Here is a 17,953-nt window from a genome sequence, read left to right on the forward strand (position 1 = left end):
TAAAGAGGTTATGTTGCACCTGCACCGCAGTTTATTTCTGTGGAGCAACTGAGGTCCCATTCCACAGTCACACAGGCTTCACTCTGGAGAAAGGAGAGGTGGGTTTCCTTCCCCCCTGAATCAGCATTGGTCCTGATGCACAGGCAGGAGGCTTTGCAACCCAAAATAGTTTGAAATGGTGAGACTTACACCCACACCCAGGAACTGGGCTGCACTTCTGGATTCACCAGTTTAGATATAGCCTGCCCCTGCCGTTGTTTTATTTTTATTACTTTGCGTTATTCATCATTTTTGTTCAGTAGAGGGCCCGTGCAGGAGCTGACAGCTATTCTTTGATATGTCACATGTCATTATTTTGGGGTAGTTATGTCCCAGCCTACAAAATTAAAATAGAAAGGGGAAGGCTTCAGGAGCTTTAAAATATTTTCTGCATTTATTGTTGGAGTTATCCAGTTATCACTGGAGGCTTTGGACGGAAAAGCCAGTGTGAGGAAACTACTAAAATAGGACAAACCACAATTTTAGGTCTAAAGCATCCCCAAGCTTGATAGATAAGACTTTTTTTTTTTTTTTTTTACCAGAGTTGTGTAGTAGAAAGAATGAAGACTTTGGGCAGGAGTACCCTCTGGTTTCTGACAGTTACGGGCACAAATCTGGATTTCAGTAAGGGGTTGCCTCTAACACAAGAAATGTTCAAAGTTAAGGCAGCTCTTCTTACCTGTTGCACTGTGTGATGTGTCGGAGTTACTGTGCACCTGTGGTGTGTCCATGCCTTCTGTATGTCCTGCAGGTACAGAGTGTAACAAGCACCTTCTGGGTGATGAGGAGACCCAGCCTTTGACTGATTCATTTCCTTTTCAACTGGATTAATCTTGATTGTATTCACTTCACTTTCTGCCACCAAGATAAGATAAGGATAGGTTTCCTTGAGGCATTTTTGTGTCTTGCATGTTAGGCAACACTGAAATGTGACTAGCAGTGACTGAATTCCACTGAAACGGCAGCCTGTTCCAGCACCCACACGTGGAAGTTGCTCTGGCACTTGATTGTTCACAGTTCAACCCAAGTTTTGTATGTGTACGTGAACAATTTTCTTTTGCTAGATATTCTTCTGCATCTTCTATTTGTTCTGCAGGCAAAGATTGTTGGTAATAGAGATTCATCTCCAATATCAAAAGCATAGAAGAGGTCTAATTAAATGATTTTTTTTTTCATTCTTCATCTAGATAACTTTCTTAACCTCTCTGCATCATCTAGCAACTAGGATATAGCATCTCTGTTCCTTCCCCGTCCAATTGTCCTTATAATTTTTATTATGTTTGTTATTATTATGCTATTTATTACTTTTTAAAGAGTGATGCTTTATAACTATTTGTTAAAAAAAAAACATATGGGAGGAGAGGCATCACCAGTCTTTAGAAGGGTATTTCCTCACTGTGTATCCCAAGGGAGTTGTCTCCTAGGAGAAGACAGTGGGGGAGAGTCAGAAATAAAGGTTGTCTTGTTAAACTCTCTGGCTTGAGCAAGCTAACGTCCTCTGTGTGCAGGGTGCAGAGCGCCATAGGCAACTGTGGACTCTGCTAGAAGAATTCAGTTTTGCACTGCCTAACTCTGTGTTGAATCATGTGGGATTAAGTTGGTTCTTAGCTGGTACCGAACTGCTTTGCCAAGTCAGGAGAGAGTGCCGAACCAGGGCTCAGAGAAGGTGCCGCAAGGCTGGAAGTGAGGCTTCCCATGCAGCTGTGGTCAGAGGGTTTCCCCAGTGCCTTCCTGTCCCTGGTTTGCTCGCTCAGTCTTCTTTGCAGGCTTTGGCACTCTCATCTTGATACAAATGGTTGCACTCAGGTTAAACTGGCTGTGGCTTATGGTGCATAGAAATGATTTAAAAAAAAACAACAGTAGAAACTTGGCTCCTGTTGAAAAGCTATCATGATTTATCCACCTGTTTAGACACTTTGTTCTGTTGTGAATCTGTCTGCCTTAGCAGTACCTATCTGCATTTAGCCCTACTGCTTCAGAAGAGGAGTTGCAGCCTGTATGCTCTCTTGTTGGTACAAGGCTCAATTTGACTGACCAGATGCAGCCATCTGAAGTGTGTTAAGTCGAAATTCAGTCTGACAAAAAGTTAGTTTCCATGCCTATAAACATCTAAGTACTTGAGTTCACAGCACCTGAGCGTTGCCTTACAGACTCTCAGGAAGAAGCTGTTCCCAGCCTCAGGCTTTACAAAACTCACTTGGCAGTGTGCTGTCAGAGACGGAAAACCATGAATAATGTCCACATGGCTGCCGTTTCTCTCCATAGGGCTCTCTCATGGCCAGAGTCACGTAGCATTAGTAGTTGCAGCATGAGCGTAGGCATGTATCAAGTGGTACGTTCTTTGCTTCAGGCCCGGCTTGGCTGGTGTATGGATTCCCTGAGTGAGGACTTTAATGCCTTTGGGCAAATGAGGGCATTTGCGCTCATTTCAGTCTCTGCCAAAGCCTTTGAAATTCCTATGAGGCTGTGGGATAGCGGTGATCCTTATGCAAATTAAAACGAGAAGATGTTAAAACTCAGCAGAGCAGCGCTTCTTAAATACACAAGTCTTGCAGAGTAGCAAGAAACTATTCTCACTTAGACAGCAGGCAAGGGTAAGGGTTTGCTTCATAGTTCATCACTCGACTACTGTCTTTCATTGACGTAATACCAGTGTTACTCAGTCAACCTGCCCCTTCAGTGCAAGTCAGTCTAAACAATCTCTTGAGACATGCCAAGGGTGAAGTTGGTGGCCATTAAGTTTGTAGAAATAAAATCATCTATTTTCTGAGAAATGCCATGGAAGTAAATCAAGAGGGAACATTTGCAATTTATAAGATTTAGGAGCTAGGTCAGGGCAGGCAGGGATTTAATTTAATTCTTCCGCTGTAAGTCTTAGATCAAAAAAGATGCTTCACTTGGTCCAAGATTAAAGATCTCATCTTCTAAGTAAGATTGAGGGTTTGCCAGTGGTAAGTGAGAGGGAGATCAACAATGGGAGCTGTGGGAAGATGGGTGGAGACATACCCATGTGTTTTTTCAGAAACGTGCCTGGCAGAATGAGAAAGAGTGACACAGATTTTCAGGTGTGGATTGGCAGGTCAAACTGACTTAAATGCAGCACTGTGATCTGCTTTCCTTCTCCGTTTCCTCTGCTGACTCTGTCACACACTCAACGTGCAGCTTGGTGTACTTGCCTTACGTCCACTTGTTCTGGAAAGCTGAATTTCAGCACTCTGCAAGTGAAAAGCAGAGCATGTGTTTCCACAGTGCTCCATTTAACTGACTCCATGTTTCCTGTAGAAAGAATCCCTTCCTACTAAGGCAATGCCTACAGCAGTAGTGGCACCAACAGAAACTAGTGCCCATTGAACGTGTAATGGCATGATGTGGACACTGATTTAGTATGTCAGGTTCTCCCTTGTCTCTTACTGTAGCCCAGTGTACTTTCTTCCTATAACTGTTCTGGTAGGTTGCTGGGACAGTTCCATTAAACATTCACCTTTAAGAGTCTATATAACAATTTTGTGGTCATTTCCTCACTCCTGCCAGCCCTTACAGCAAATTTCTGTAAGAAGATTTGACACTCATAATGACATACAGCAATATGTATAACTGTAACTTTAGTTGCATACACACTCTCTTATATGCATATGTATACACATATTTATACATGCATGTATATGTACATTTGTGTGCGTATACACACACACACCCCCCCACACACCCCCAGGTGTGTGTAAAACTAGCCTGGGGACTCCCATTTATGAACACAAACCCACACATTTATGGGCTGCTGGCTTTTCTTGGTGCATTTTTTTTGACATTGAGCTTCACAGATAGGAAGTGTGCAGACTCAGCAGGAGGATCCTAGATGACTGGGAGTAAAAATGTGATGGTCTTATTTTGGAGGGGCCTTCATCTGTTCTCAGTCTGCAGATTTTTATGGTTTTCAATTAAGAACTTGTTATACCAAAGGCTTTGGTAAATACCTTCTGTAACAGTTGCTGTTATTTGGTAAATAGTGACCTTCTTAATAGGGTTTCCCACCTTTTTGTCAGCAGTGCCAAGTGTATTTTTGCATAGAAAAGGGGGAAAAAAGAAACATGCAAACCCTACTAATAGCAAAGTAATTTTGCATGAAATATCTCGGCACAGGGGTCTGTTCACCTCTTTCTCACTCAAAAGGAGAAAAAGTTCAGGTGCATTTTTTTTACATAATGCAAGAGTTTCTATTACCGTACACATCATTGAAACAGTAGCAGAAATGCATCCGGTTTAACTTGCCTGTGTGAAGGCATTCATTACCCAGAAATTTTGTGCAAGTTCAGAGAGACTGAGAAAAACTGCGCCTTATTAGCTCTTCCTCTTTCAGGCTTTGTTCCTTTATTTATACCCAGATGCACTGGGTTCTGCTTCCTCATACCCTGTATGAAACTAAAGCTATCGCAAATCATGCCAGAATGTCCTTTTCCGGCCCACTATAGTTTTTTAGTGGTTTGAGGAGCTCTCTGAATAGTTAGGGATAATCATGTTATCATTGACTCTCCCCCCACTGAAGTAATTCTGAAATATTTCACCTACATGCTAAGGTAAAAAAGATCTGTAAAAGAAATACAACTAATTTCTGTTTCTAAATGCTGGGGCTGAGTTCAGATAATATGTGATGGGACGACACAAGTTCTTAAATAAACAGATAAAACTGCATCTGGTTAAATCTCACTGGAAGAGATTTTTCTTGTTATAATTACATTATCTTAAAAGCACTGATAAAAGATCTGCAGTGGAACATGCTGGGATGAATTAGTGCAGTAACTCTTTCTTTTTCATTAGGATGATTTAAACCTTTGACAAATGTCATGGCATTAACATTTTATGCAGAGCCATGAAGAAATGGCTGCTGGAAGAATCAACAGCCTTTCTAAAAGTCAGCACTTTTTGCCTGTCTTTATGAGACCACTGGTCACTCTGCAATATTAAGTGACAGCGTTGCTGTAAGAATTATGTCCCTGTGTGATGTTTCGCTTGGGCATCTGGCCATCGCAGGAATGAAACTGCCGACGAATGCGATAGCAATCTCCATCACTGCGCTTGGGTATGGTTCAACCGTCCGTTTCCATTTGGCAAATATTTCTAATAAGTCTCCCTCAGGGCAAGTAACCTTTAAAAAATAATATTTTCCCTGTGAATTTGCTACAGAGATAGCTGCTCTAATATGTTGTTTGCGCGGTAGTATGTACTGATTGGCGATTCCTTCTTGCTTTCCACCATGCCTCTCCTCAGTCCCTCTCTGACAAAGTTGCAAAGGCAGCGTCTTCCCCTCCTCCACTCAGCTCAGATCTGGCCCCTTTTTGAAACCAGTCTGGACTTACTGGGAGCATGCTTGCACTGTCAACAAATCCCCCTGCCCATAGTGCTAAAAATCACTTCCTCTTCTACCAGTTTGTACCACCCATTTTTAGTAGATTTTCATCATTAATCTTTACTTCCGAGGAACAATGAAAATGGAAAGAGTCGATTCGCTCAGAGTTTACCAAAAAAGCATTGCTAATTTTAAACCCATAGTAAAAGGCTACCAAGCTGTATTTATCAGCCACATCGCAAGCATAAATGGCAAACTACAGACCAGAAATGAGGAAGTTTTACAGCTGCAAGGGATTATGAACACGGAAACAAAGGTTTAAATCATTGCAGACAAACTCTTTTCTTATTAAACAAATTAACTCAATCCATTTCTCTTCTATGCCTTCCATTTATATAGAGGACAACGTATCGTATGGTTGCTCTGGATATTTAATCAAAAGTTTAGCAAAAAACTCTAATGCACCCCTGCCCAAGTACCCTCTTTTTTTGCAACTTCTCTTACACCTTCCTTTCACTTGTTTGCAGTGTGACTGTGCTGCCAAGCGGCTCATCTTCCTCTGCATGCGTGACAGTGATAGCTTCATTTGGAAGAAGCAGCCCTATAACTGCGTGCAACAAAATCAGAAGGAAATTGTTTTCCTTATCATTATTGTTGTTGTTACTGTTCTTCCTTTATCTCTGATGTCCAAGTCAAACCGCCAGGGCTTTTTAAAGAGAATTTTGTGCTACAAGACCAGAAAACTGCCACGGGCAGCGAGAGAACATGTCTGGGCATCATCTTGCTCAGATGGTTTAACCAGAGCAGAAGTTGCTCCTGTTGAGTTCCCTGCAGGAACAAGAAGCATGCTGATGCGGCGGCAAACGCACACGTAGCGCCGTGGTCATGAATAAGGCAGCAAGCAAAGGAAGACAGACATTTTTAATTCTACTGCTGAGGTAACGAAGGCAATTATTCAAATGGGAAGCTATGTTACAAAACATAAACCAAACCACTTCAGTCTACTCCTTTAAACAAGTATAGTCTCAAGGACTGGTCTCATAAGAGATTGCCAGATGTCTTAGCTGGAGTTGCGGGCCTCCACCCTTAAGGGTACATGTAACGAGGCTGCTAAGGGGTGCCAGCTGGCAAGGTGGCTGGGAGGTTGAAGGTTCTGTGCTTGGAGGGTGCTACAGCTGGGAAAGGGGAGGTGCCTGTGCTTCAGTGATCCCATCTTCCATTTGCAGGAGCAGGAGGACACCTCCCGCTGGCCGGGGACTGATGTCTTGAGCAGCCCTCCTGGCCCCCTTTGAGGGAGAAGCTCTCTGGCGTGGGTGCAAGAGGGGGGCACAGCTGTGCAGACACTGTCTGACTCTATGCAAGTCACCTGGCTTCCCCAAGCTTTTTATTCTGTGCCTGTGCAATGGGGACCAAAGCACTTCCAGGCCCTCACAGGCCACTGAGAAGGCCTGCGTGCTAAACCAAATGGGACCTGTTCCTACCCAAAATACGTTAAGGCCTCCTAGCAGTGCCGAAGTGTAGAGCTGGGAGAAAAAGATGAACTTAATGAAGTTTGTTGTGTTTGTGGTGTGTACTTTTTCTGCATTTTATTACTCACTCCTGTTTGGACAAACGCTTGTTATGTCAGGCAGTAGTACTGCTTGTTCTGCTTAACTGAGGTGAATATTTACAGCAGGAAGACTCTAAACCCCATCATTCTTTTAAATCAAAATGCCATGGGAAACATGGGAAAGTGCTTTCAGTAAAAGCTTCCACTGATGGAGCATCTTCCAACCCTAATGGGTTAGAAATTCCCTGGTCATTTTTAAGTTAAATTGCTGTTCATTTATCCATGCCTCTCTCACATAACCAATGAAGTAGCTATCTAGATGTCTGCTCAGAGACCTGAGCTGTTATCTAAAGCAATAATGGAGCCTGCTTTTTCACTGCATATTCACTGCATAACCGTACCTGTTTAAAAATCTCACTTCAGCTGATCACTTCTAGTTCAGTTGTTTCAAGATTGCCAATCCCAAGTTATTAACGTGAACTAGGTACTCAAAATCGTGACTTGAAAAAACAATCTTTCTGTTCCTGCATGCCTCCAGGGTTTCAAGCTGGCGTTGTTGAGAATACTGAGTTTTACCTAGAGTTGTGAAGGCTAGACCCTTATCACTTCTCTGGGGAAAAGCTGAGAGTGTAAAACAGTGCCAGCTGCTGCAGTGTTGAGAAAAAAATATGTAATATTAATTAGATATAAGAATTGGAAACACGTGACTTTAATAGTGGACTACTGTTTGAAATGCAAAAATAGAAAACAATGTTTCTAATTGAAAGGGAAAAGTTGAAAACAATGTTTCTACTTGAAAGGGAAAAGAAAATACTGGCATTGGAGTACATAGAGTCAGTTCTGTGCACAGAACTCTTTTTCTCAGAGAGCTGTCTCCGTGTAAGAGCCTTGCCAGCTTCAAATGAGAAATATTTTGTGCGTAAACCATATTTTTTTCCATTGTCACTATTCTAGAACCCCTTTGCGTCTGAACAGGAACCTGGGGGGGCGGGGGGGCAGGGAGAGGGGAGGGAAGGCAGTTTTTAGGAAACCTTCCAAGGCAAAAGTTCTTGCTCTTTTTTTTTTTTTTTTTTTTCCCTTCAGAAGGTTGTATTTAGGTTTAAGTGGAAAATAATTGGAAAAGGAAATTAGGGAATTCCATCATGAAAAGTCCTGCAAGGCACTGATATAGTCTTGACTCCTTCTGAGTGGTCACCCTCCCTTTTCCCTACATTGCTTTCATACCTCTTTGTTGCATGTTACTCCCCATATGCTGCATAGGCTGACCACGTTGGCCTCTTAGCTCTGCTGGTGTTTTCGTCCAGGAAAACACTGGCAAAGGCTAAGTTTAGGAGATTCAGACTACAGTTAGTTTGAATTCATGAATCCATCTTTTGAGCTATAAAAGTGCTTTTGTGGTTGAGGGAAAAATTCCTGAGGTCTTCATTGCTCTCCTAGAGTAGTATTGCATTATGTATACCTCTGCATGCATGAATGAGCACTGTGGTAGAGTAAGATAGGATTAAAATTGTCCATCAGTTTTGGAGGGAAAAAGGAGACTTGGTCTGTACGAAAAATCTGTAGACAGATAGTTTCTCTGGAAAACATTTTAAAAATCCCAGTTTACATTAATAATAGAACTACTTTCATTTCGCACTGCTCTGCAATAACCTGTGCACTGCTTCTTGAAGTAGCCACCAGCTTCACTGGTGCCTGTTTCCAAGTGACTGACATTGGATAGTGCGTGACTGGAATCATGCAGGGCATCAACAGGATTTTGAATCAAAGAAGCATTTATGTACTCTCCAGCTTTTCCTTTTTCTTTCTAAAGAGCTGGTGAATTTCAAAAAGGTAATTCCGATGGGCAGTGATACGTTTTCCTGTCTCTGAATGGAGCTCTGTGACTTCTACCCTTGGGAATCCATTGCTGTGTTTTCCTAGTCATTCCTAGGGAGATTTAAAAAAAAAGAAAAAGTAAAACTTCTTTCTAATGACTTCTCGAAGAACTTTTGAGAGATGAGATTAAACGTGTCCTCTTTAGCTTCAGTGCACTAATTTGATTTGTGTTAGTTCTGTGCACAGAACTCTTTTCTCAGAGAGCTGTCTCTGCCTAAGTGTCTGCTGAGGTTGAAATGATAAATATTTTGTGCATAAAAGACAACTTTTTCCAAGTGGCATCGTTCCAACTCTGTTTCAGTGTAAGGGCTCCAAACCAGTTAAATCCTGCATCTGTGGGCTGCAGTATTCAGCTGTGTTATCTGTGGAGAAAAAAGCACAGTTATTCAGTAGAGTGACTATTAAATCATCTAGACTGTAAGAGGATTATATATTCACACAAGCTTAAATGTAACTGAGTGCCTTAGCATTTACATATACAGCTCCTAATTGAATTTTGTCACTAAACATTACAAACACAAACTCAGGAGCCATTTGACTCTCATTTATTGCAAAGTGCATCCTCTGCAACAAAAGCATTTTGAGAAAATAGGCTTTTCTTTCAAACAGAAAGTTAAACAGTATTCCAGAAAGAGATCTGGAAGTGGTAAAGAGCTATTCACAACTTTTGTGTGCTGGAAACCCCCTGTGGTCAGCTACAGCCTGTATCTGGACTGCCTGCATTTCAGCCACGCATGCTGCCAAGAGCCTTCAAAAGTTCCTCACGAAAAAGCATTTGGGTTTTTTTTTCAGAGCATTGTATAGTATAATGCCGAGGAGCATTTTTTAAAGATGGGAAGCCAACACGTGCATCTTTGGTGTTCACAATACTAGATATCCCGTGCTGAACAGGACAAGAGCTGTTCAGAATTACCAGATGGGTTTAAAAATGGAAAAAAGCATAGCTCTGTGCCTGACTTGATCTACCATTAAAAGTGGCACCGGGCTTCTGCGGTTATAGTGCTGCTGGGCGCTGGTGTTTCTAGTGCAGCACTGCATGGTACCTTTGTGCCTTGAGCCCCCTGGCAGTCTCCAGCCTACTCATCCTTCGGACCACTGCCCAATGTAAGACAGTGATGACATTCCCCTTTTTGAAGCGCTGGAACTGAGACACAGAGACTTGTCCCAGGGAAAAGTCGGGGACCAAATACAGGTCCTGGAGGTCTTAAAGTGGCATCTTAACAGGGTTTTTTCAAGCTACATTTGAATCTGAAAGGGCAGAAGTACAAATAGCTTGGGTGGGGTGCATTTCTCCTCTAAAACATGGAAAGATAAAACAAGTTTCAGTGGAAGATTTGTAAAAAACCTCATCAGTTGAAAGCTACAGCCACTTTTAAGATTTTGAGCTTTGACAGAAGGGATGTTTTTCTGTCCTATTAAACTCAACCCAGGGGTCTTTATCTCAACCCAGGGGTTTTACTTTTTTTTCGATTCTCTCCCCCATCCCACTGGGCGGGGGGAGTGAGCGAGCAGCTGCGTGGTGCTTACTTGCCGGCTGGGGCGAAACCATGACAGTAGTTTTTGGCTTGCGTTGGGCTGTACAGGTCTCGTGCATGGGTAGAGGAGGAGTCTGATGGAGCAGTCACTTGAATTACTGCACATCACCCGGTGTGCTCCTGCATTGCCTCTACATTCAGTCTTTCTGCTCCAGATAGACGGAGAGCAAAGACGACCTAAGCCCTAAGCTCTGTTGCTGCCTGGAAAAGTTCATGGGTCCTGAAACCGAGTAAACTGTGTTCGCATGACAGACAAAATGGAGGGGCAAAGGAGGACCTGTGTCTGAACCCTTCTACCTTAAGCAAGTTTAGGTGGAAACCTGAGAGATCGGCCAGGCTTAGAGACTTAGTTTTTTCAGATAGGTTTGGAATGCCTTGCAAAAGAAAGGTGTTTGTCACTCCATGTGCCAGCTCAGATGAAGAAGTGAGGAGCACAGCAAAGAAGGGTTGCATTATTTTTCACTTGAAATGATAGTTGGTCTGGATTTTTTTTTTTTATGTTTTTGAGTAAGGCTCTGTGTAGCTGTTTCGTTTAGCCCTCAGCTCAGTCAGACAGCGACAGATTTCACTGTGTTTGTTCCTCTGTGATAGGAATGAAGTATGCACGATTACAAAAGTTTGAAGATGTAGAGAGACACTAGGGTGGAAGAAATGTATGGGCAATGCCGGAGAGAAGGTTCTTTGGGAAACCAGAGATAAGCCGAATTATTTGTTCTTTAAGGCAAATTAATTGTCAGTCTTTGAAGTATTTAAGACCACGCTTTGCTGGCACAACCTTAGCCCTAAAAGTGTGTTTAGCTTCTTGATGCAGAAAAAATGGGAGTCATCAGCTCGACAGCTTTCCCTGTCACACGATAAATCACATGGCCTCAGAGTATCAAAGCTATCTAAATGACTGAGACACTTGCAGGAAATGCAAGTGTCTGTTACTGCTCTCTTAGGGTGTGTCGTTTCTACAAAATTATCAATATTGCTGCAGGGCCTGGTGACTGTCGGTATTGCTGCAACTCCGCGGAGCTCGACGCTGGGCAGAGCCGGGGTCTGGAGCCAGTCCTGCCACGGAGCCACGATGATCTCACTAGGCAGGAGAGAAGAGAGAGGTAAGGTGGGAAGCAAGGGTAAAGTGACACGTCCAGATGCTGGCTGTGGTTTCTAAACTTTTCAAATTGCCACCCTGCCACTGCAGCCTTTTTCTGACAAGGCCATAAAGGAAACCTGTTAGCTGGTGGTTGCGTGACTGTTTAGCTTCTGAACTCTCTCCCCGTGTTGTGTGTTACTTGGAAGGGTAGCGGAGGCTGGAGTAAGAAGTTCTGTCTGTCAGCATCTGCACTAGAGAGGTGTCTACCCACCTTGTTAGTGGGGAGATCAAGCCCAATTGCAAGACAGCGGTCTGCGATACTTTACCTCTTTGCGATACTATGAAGCCACGAGCAGCGTATGTGCGACTTAAAAATGAGTAAGGGGATGTTTCACACAGCCTACTTGGCTGGAGGAGGTGGGATGGCAGATGTGCTTCTCAGTGCCGGTCTTTTCCAGCTACTGGGTGATGCTGTGCCCAAGTGGTGCGTTTGGCCCTATGCAAGTTCGCTTGACAGTTGCTGCGAGGCTGTTCCTCGCGAACGTGCCTTATTTGAGAGGCTGTGAAGAAGAGCCATGAGAGGGGCAGGAGCAGCCTCCTAAGCTGCGCTCCTGCTCCTCTGCTCCCTGCCACCGTACACGAGTGTTGCCTTTTGCTGCACAGCCCCTATTGCTCTGAGTGGCATCCATGTTGATGCTGCACCGCCAGCTGCTCCAAGCCAGAAAGCTGTCCGTCCCACAGTAGTGAGGTGAAAATCCATACTGCCGAGTTATGCAGCAGAGGTCCTAGAGAGCAGAAAGCGAACCCTGTCCACCACAACCCTCCCTGTCCCATGCATCATCCCAGTCCCTGTTCTCTCTCACTTTTGCTGGATCTTACAATAGGCTGAGTCATGGGGGGAATGGCTGTGATTACATCAAGGGCGGGAGGGCCAAAAAAAAATAAACTACCTTGAAGGAGGAGGAGGGGAGAGGTGAAGGAGCTTAGAATCAGGCTGCTCTTGGATCTGGCACTTACAACAGACCTTCCTGCTCCTTCCAAAGGTAGGAAGGGTGGAAAAAGCCTGATGGTCCTCGTGTGCCTGGCAAGTTCCTGGAAAATGCTATGAGACAGACATGGCTCGGTGCTGCTGTGCAGTGGCAGCCAGCTGTTAGATGGGAGTGGGGAGCAGGGTAGAGGTTGTTCCCTGCTGCTGCAGACCTCTCAATGGGATGACTACATCAACACAGAAAGGCTGGTGGGAAAGCAACAGGAGTGAAAACTATTTAGTCCCTGGAAGATGACGAACCCCATGGTGTTGCAAAGAGAAAGTACTTTCTGGCTGCAGGCTTTGGTTTCGAGAAGCAAGCCAGAGAGACAAAACCCCAGCAGAGCTCTCCCCCAAAATATGCCCACAAAAGAGCTTGGAAAGGCTCAAGAGAGACAAGATGACAGCTGAGATGATGACATTGTGGTTTCTACAGCTGTGCACCCTGGGGTCAAAAAGCAGCTAAACCCAACCCAGGGCAAGGCAACCAAACCAAGCCATCGCTGTACTTTCTCTCTGAGCTAATGCTGATAGGATTCAGCTTAGATGATGACACTTCCCTATCAAAGCCCTCCTGGTACCGTAACTGTGGGATTTTAGGAGAACGTGAGGGTACAAGGTATGTGCAGAGAGGTGACATTTGAGCGCATGCCTCCTGTCAGCCTCTGCACCTTCCCAAGCTCATTCTCCTTATCCCTTCTCCTCTGGTGGTATTTCTACATTTCTTCTCTCACTCCACCTTTGTCCTGGAGTAGAGATGTACAAAATGTCTCTGCTGGCCAAATGAGAAGTGAAATGCCAGCCTGCATGAGGTGAAAGCTGAAGGACAGTTTTGGGTTTGTGTGTTGAGGTTTTGGTAGCGGGGGAGGGGCTGCAGGGGTGGCTCCTGTGAGAAGTTGCCAGAAGCTTCCCCGGCTCCAAGTCAGACCCACCACTGGTCAAGGCCGAGCCCGTCAGCGATGGTGGTAGCCCTCTGGGAGAACAGATTTAAGAAGGGGAACCTGCAGCGGGGGAGGAGAGCGGGATGTGAGAGAAACCCCTGTGCAGGCAGCAAGGTCAGTGAGGAAAGAGGGGAGGAGGTGCGCCGGAGGAGGTTGATGCCCCCGCAGCCCGTGGTGAGGCGGCAGGCTGTCCCCCCCCAGCCCATGGAGGGGAGCGGGGCAGCAGATGCCCACCTGCAGCCTGGGGAGAGAGGAGCCCACGCCAGAGCAGAAGAGTGAGGAGTCCTGCCCCTGGGGAGGAAGGAGCAGCAGAGACAACCTGTGAGGAACTGACCGTAACCCCCGTTCCCCATGCCCCTGCGCTGCTGGAGGGGAGGAGGTAGAGAAAACCAGGAGTGAAGCTGTGCCCGGGAAGGAGGGAGGGGTGCGGGAAGGTGTTTTTAAGATTTGGTTTTACTTCTCATTTTCCTTGTTTTGATTTGATTGGTAGTAAATTAAACTGATTTTGTTTTTCCCCAAGTTGAGCCTGTCTTTTGCCCCTGACCATAAGTGGTGAGTGATTCCTGCCTGTCCTTGTCTCGACCCACGAGCATTTCTGTGTATTTTCTCCTCATCCCACCAGGGCCGGGGAGGGGGGAGGAGTGAGCAATCGGCTCCGTGGTGCTTTGTTGCCAGCTGGGCTGAAAGCACGGCAAGGACTTGTTTTTCTTGGTAAAGGCTGGGGCTGGTAGAAATCACTCTGTACCTGCCAAGTACTGTTACCCCAAGGCTTGCCTCTGGCTTGGATGCCCATGCCCTTTGTCCATCCCTCCTTGACAGCCCTCGCCATAGCTGGGTTGCCCTGGCCAACATCAGACAGCAGAAGGAAAACAGAGCAGAGCAGAAGTGTGGGTAGCTGGGCAGAGAGTGGGACTGGAGGCAGGCTGAGGGCATCGGACCTGCGACGAAACCAGCTTCCCCTCCTGCCCGCTCTGCCCTCGGCATCTGCTGTGCTGTGGGCGTGCAGCTGCAGCAGGATTTGCTGCGGGAGGAGGCACCGCTGACATGGCCCTGCGGCTCCGGGGGCCCATAGCTGTGCCCCCCAGCCGACTGGTGCCCCCAGCCGACTGGTGCCACCCACGGTGGGGCGCAGTGGGAAAGGGAAGAGGCAGCAGGAGAAGGGGGAGAAAGCAGCACCCAGAGACCCCGAGTGCCAGGGAAATAGGCATTTATTTCCTTTTCCTTGAACAAACTGATGCTGGGGCCCTGCTAGTGCCGCCGGTGAGGCGGCCTCTTGCATGGCTGGGGAGAGTCCTGGGGGCCGGGGCCCTCCTCTTTGCGGGGTGCCGGGGCCCCCCGGGCGAGCGGTCCCTGCCCCGGCCGGGAGCGGAGGGGCTGCGGCTGCAGCCCTGGGCAGAGGGACCTGCTGCCGCCTCCTGCCCCGGCTCCTCCTGGGGCTGCTCCTGCTCTGCAGGGATGGGCACAGATGGGGGGCGGCCAGGAGCCCCGCAGAGGGCAGCCTCCGACGTGCTGGGTTGGTCCTCCCTGTCGGAGCCAGCCGGGCTGATAGAGGAGGCCGGGTGGGGGGCAGGAGTCCCCCTCCCGGGAGCTGGTGGGGCTGGAGCTGGAGCTGGCCGCAAGACTGTCGTTCTCCTCCCCGGCAGGAGCGGAGGAGTGCAGCAGCCTCTGGGCCTCCTCGCTGCACCGGTGCACAATCCTGTTGATGAGGCCATGGATCAGTGGTGCTGTACGTTCCTGGAGGCCAGGCTGCATCTGCTGGACCACAGCCTCGCTGTCCAGCCCGTAGGAGCACAGAGCGTGCAGGATCAGCTTCTCTGCTGCCACTGCTAGCCACCACTCTTCCTCATATATTGCCGACAGCTCCTGGCGCAGCAGGGCAGCACGGGGTAGAGGAGGTGCTGGTTTTGCTGGAACAGTGCTGCCCAGACCTCGGGCAGGAGACCACCCTCACTAGCCCTGGCCTCTGTCCCCGCAGCCCCCTGCTCTTCCAGGAACGATGGAGGGGCTGCCGCGGGGCGATGGGGGCTGCTGTTGGCCAGGTGGCCGGGAGCTCTGCCTGCCTGGCTGCTGGCGACTGATGGCTCTGTGTGGTGTGTGATGACACGCTCCAGGTAGTCATCTTCTCCCCACACAGAAAACTTGGCCTTCTCGATCTGTGTTCTGCAGAGAGGGCAGTTTGATGTCCTTTTTGCCCACCGCAGGATGCAGCCCAGGCAGAACTGGTGTTGGCACGGCTGCACGAAGGCGATGCTTTTCTGAGCATTGCAGCAGATGGGACAGCTCCACTCTGTCTCCGTGGCCATGTTCCTGCTCCGCAGCAGGTTGGGAACGGCTGAGGATGAGGAGCTGCTCCCCCTCGCTGGCGCCGGCACTGCCAAAGGGTGTCGCGCGCTGCAAAAGGGAGAGAGGCCATGGTCGCTCGCTGTCCCGGGGAGGGGAATGGAGGGGAGGAAGGAATGCCCAGGCCCCTCCAGAAGGACACCCTCCTGGCTCCCCGAGCCCCATCGCCTGCCCCACGGCCACCCCGGGGGGACGCTTCCCCGCACAGCTCACCTCCGCTGCTGCAAGCTTGCCCCGCGGTGCCCAGCCGCCTGAACCTGGCAGGGCCGGGGAAACACAGGGGATGGCTCCGGGACGGGCAGCGAGAGCTGCCGACGGCAGCCCCCAAAGCACCACCCAGCACCAGGAGAAGCCTCGCTCGACCCTCCAGACCTCGCAGGCACGTTCGGCAGGAGTCCAGGCACGAGCCAGACTGGCCCAGGCTCTGCCGGCGCCCGAAGATAAGCAGCGAGGGACGTGAGGTCGCAGTCCATCGCTCGCTGACATCACAGTCCACTGCTCGGTAACTTCAGCCTTCACCACTCGGTGATGTCACAGCAGGCCATCTGCCCCCACAGGCACACGGCATTAGGAGAAAAAACAAAATAGCGTTTCTTGTTTTCATCTTCTACATTTCCGTGTTGCTCTCGCTTGGTCACCTGCAACATGCGCCCGTGACTGTGTGTCTCGCCCCCGCTGCTGACGCCTTGCAGAGGTCTCCTGCGAGAGGGAGCGTGTTGGGACCAGCTGGCGTGGACTGCCCGTGGCTGGGTGACGCCTGCCCCAGCTGGCTGCTTTTCCCTGTGCAATGCCGGGATTTTCAGGGAGGACCGGGGTGGTGAGTGGCCAGCGCTGGGCCAGAGTCTCCCAGCCTGCTGGGTCGTGCCCGCTGCCGGCAGGGAGAAGCCTGAAGGGGCATTTTCCGCCAGCCCCATCCGCTCCTGCTGGCACTCGCCCACAGTGCCGGGTCCCTCTCCGCTTACCAAGTTTGCCATACTTCTGGTAGCTGGTGCTCCTGGCCAGCTGTTGAATTGGTGGTCCTCAAAAGCACCAGCAATGGAGCCCGATCCTACATACGCAGGAAGGAGTTGTAGTTGCTGTCCCTCCAGAGTACGGTAGAAGGGCTGCAGGCACCCTGCTCACGACTCCGTGGAGCCCAGGATCAATCGCCGCGTGGGCCATGCTTTCATATCATCCGTTCCTGCCTCTAGCTTTTATATAATCATTTACAGTCCTGAGTCCAAGCACTTTTTCTTTATTTTAGAAGAGCATTATCTGTTAAAGTTTGACTACATGAGAGTGAAGGGTGCTGTGTAAGTCGGTGTGAGAGACTGAAAGAGTTAATGTCTCAAACGTTGTGGTGGGGCAAGTTCTGCTTAAAGACAAACCCTGCACAGCAAGGAACCAAGGTGAAAAGCCCATCAGCTCAGACACCAGCAAGAGGAGGGGGAGGGCGTGCTGGAGGGTGCGCATGTCCCTGTTCTCATAAGCTGTTCTGATACAAAAATCAAACAATGGCCGTGTCTGCAGGAAGAAGTTACTCCACAAACGACCCCCAAGCCCAAAGGCTCACAAACTGCTCGCTAACCTGAGGAGTTCGAGTGCCCCCCTGAAGGAGGGGCAAGGATGATAAAAGGACAAAAACTGAAGTTCCAGGTGTGCAAGCCCACCGGGACTGGACCCCTCGGCTGACTGGACCCCTTGGCTGACTGAACCAACGCTGGACCCAGGACTGGTGAAATCTTTCTCTCTTCCTTTCTCTCTCTCTGTCTTCTTCCCTCTTTCCTTTTCCGTTTCCACAATCCCTACACCTCATCCGTTTCAAGATATAAACCGTTGACCAAGTCTGAGACTAAGAGTGGATCCAGCCGCCCCTAGACCCTTCTCTGAGGAGGAGTCTGGAAAGCAAGGGGGTCTGCTCTGAACCTCGTGACTCAACGGGAGGGATCTCCTCATTCCCTGAATTGATGTATATGGTTACACGGTTTACAGAAGTAGTCTTATGCCAATTCCTGTTGTGAGAAACCCTGTCACCTACTACCACGCCTCCCCAGTTCCGTTTGCTTCTGTCATAAATAAAATCTTTAACCGATGGTTTGGTGTCGTTTCACCTTCATTTAGCCTGAGGGAATTTTAAATTAAACATGACTCCCTGGTCTGTCCAGTCTGGGTCGCGATAGTCGGCCACGTGGGTCTGCCCATTGAAATCCCGTGAGGTGACAGCCCATATTTTCTATTCCCAAGGCTCC

The 17,953-nt window shown here is 48.1% G+C and overlaps 1 long non-coding RNA gene across 1 annotated transcript in view; it reads left to right on the forward strand.

Annotated features, from left to right (window-relative positions):
- Positions 1-12,223, forward strand: part of LOC128137838 (uncharacterized) — a 37,258-nt gene extending 25,035 nt beyond the window's left edge. Inside the window, exon 3 of the long non-coding RNA XR_008233870.1 lies at positions 11,319-12,223. This is a non-coding gene — a long non-coding RNA (uncharacterized LOC128137838). The remainder of the gene's footprint in view (positions 1-11,318) is intronic.
- Positions 12,224-17,953: the final 5,730 nt, after the last annotated feature.

This window comes from Harpia harpyja, chromosome Z (genome assembly GCF_026419915.1).
Source record: "Harpia harpyja isolate bHarHar1 chromosome Z, bHarHar1 primary haplotype, whole genome shotgun sequence".
NCBI classification, from domain to species: Eukaryota; Metazoa; Chordata; class Aves; order Accipitriformes; family Accipitridae; genus Harpia; species Harpia harpyja.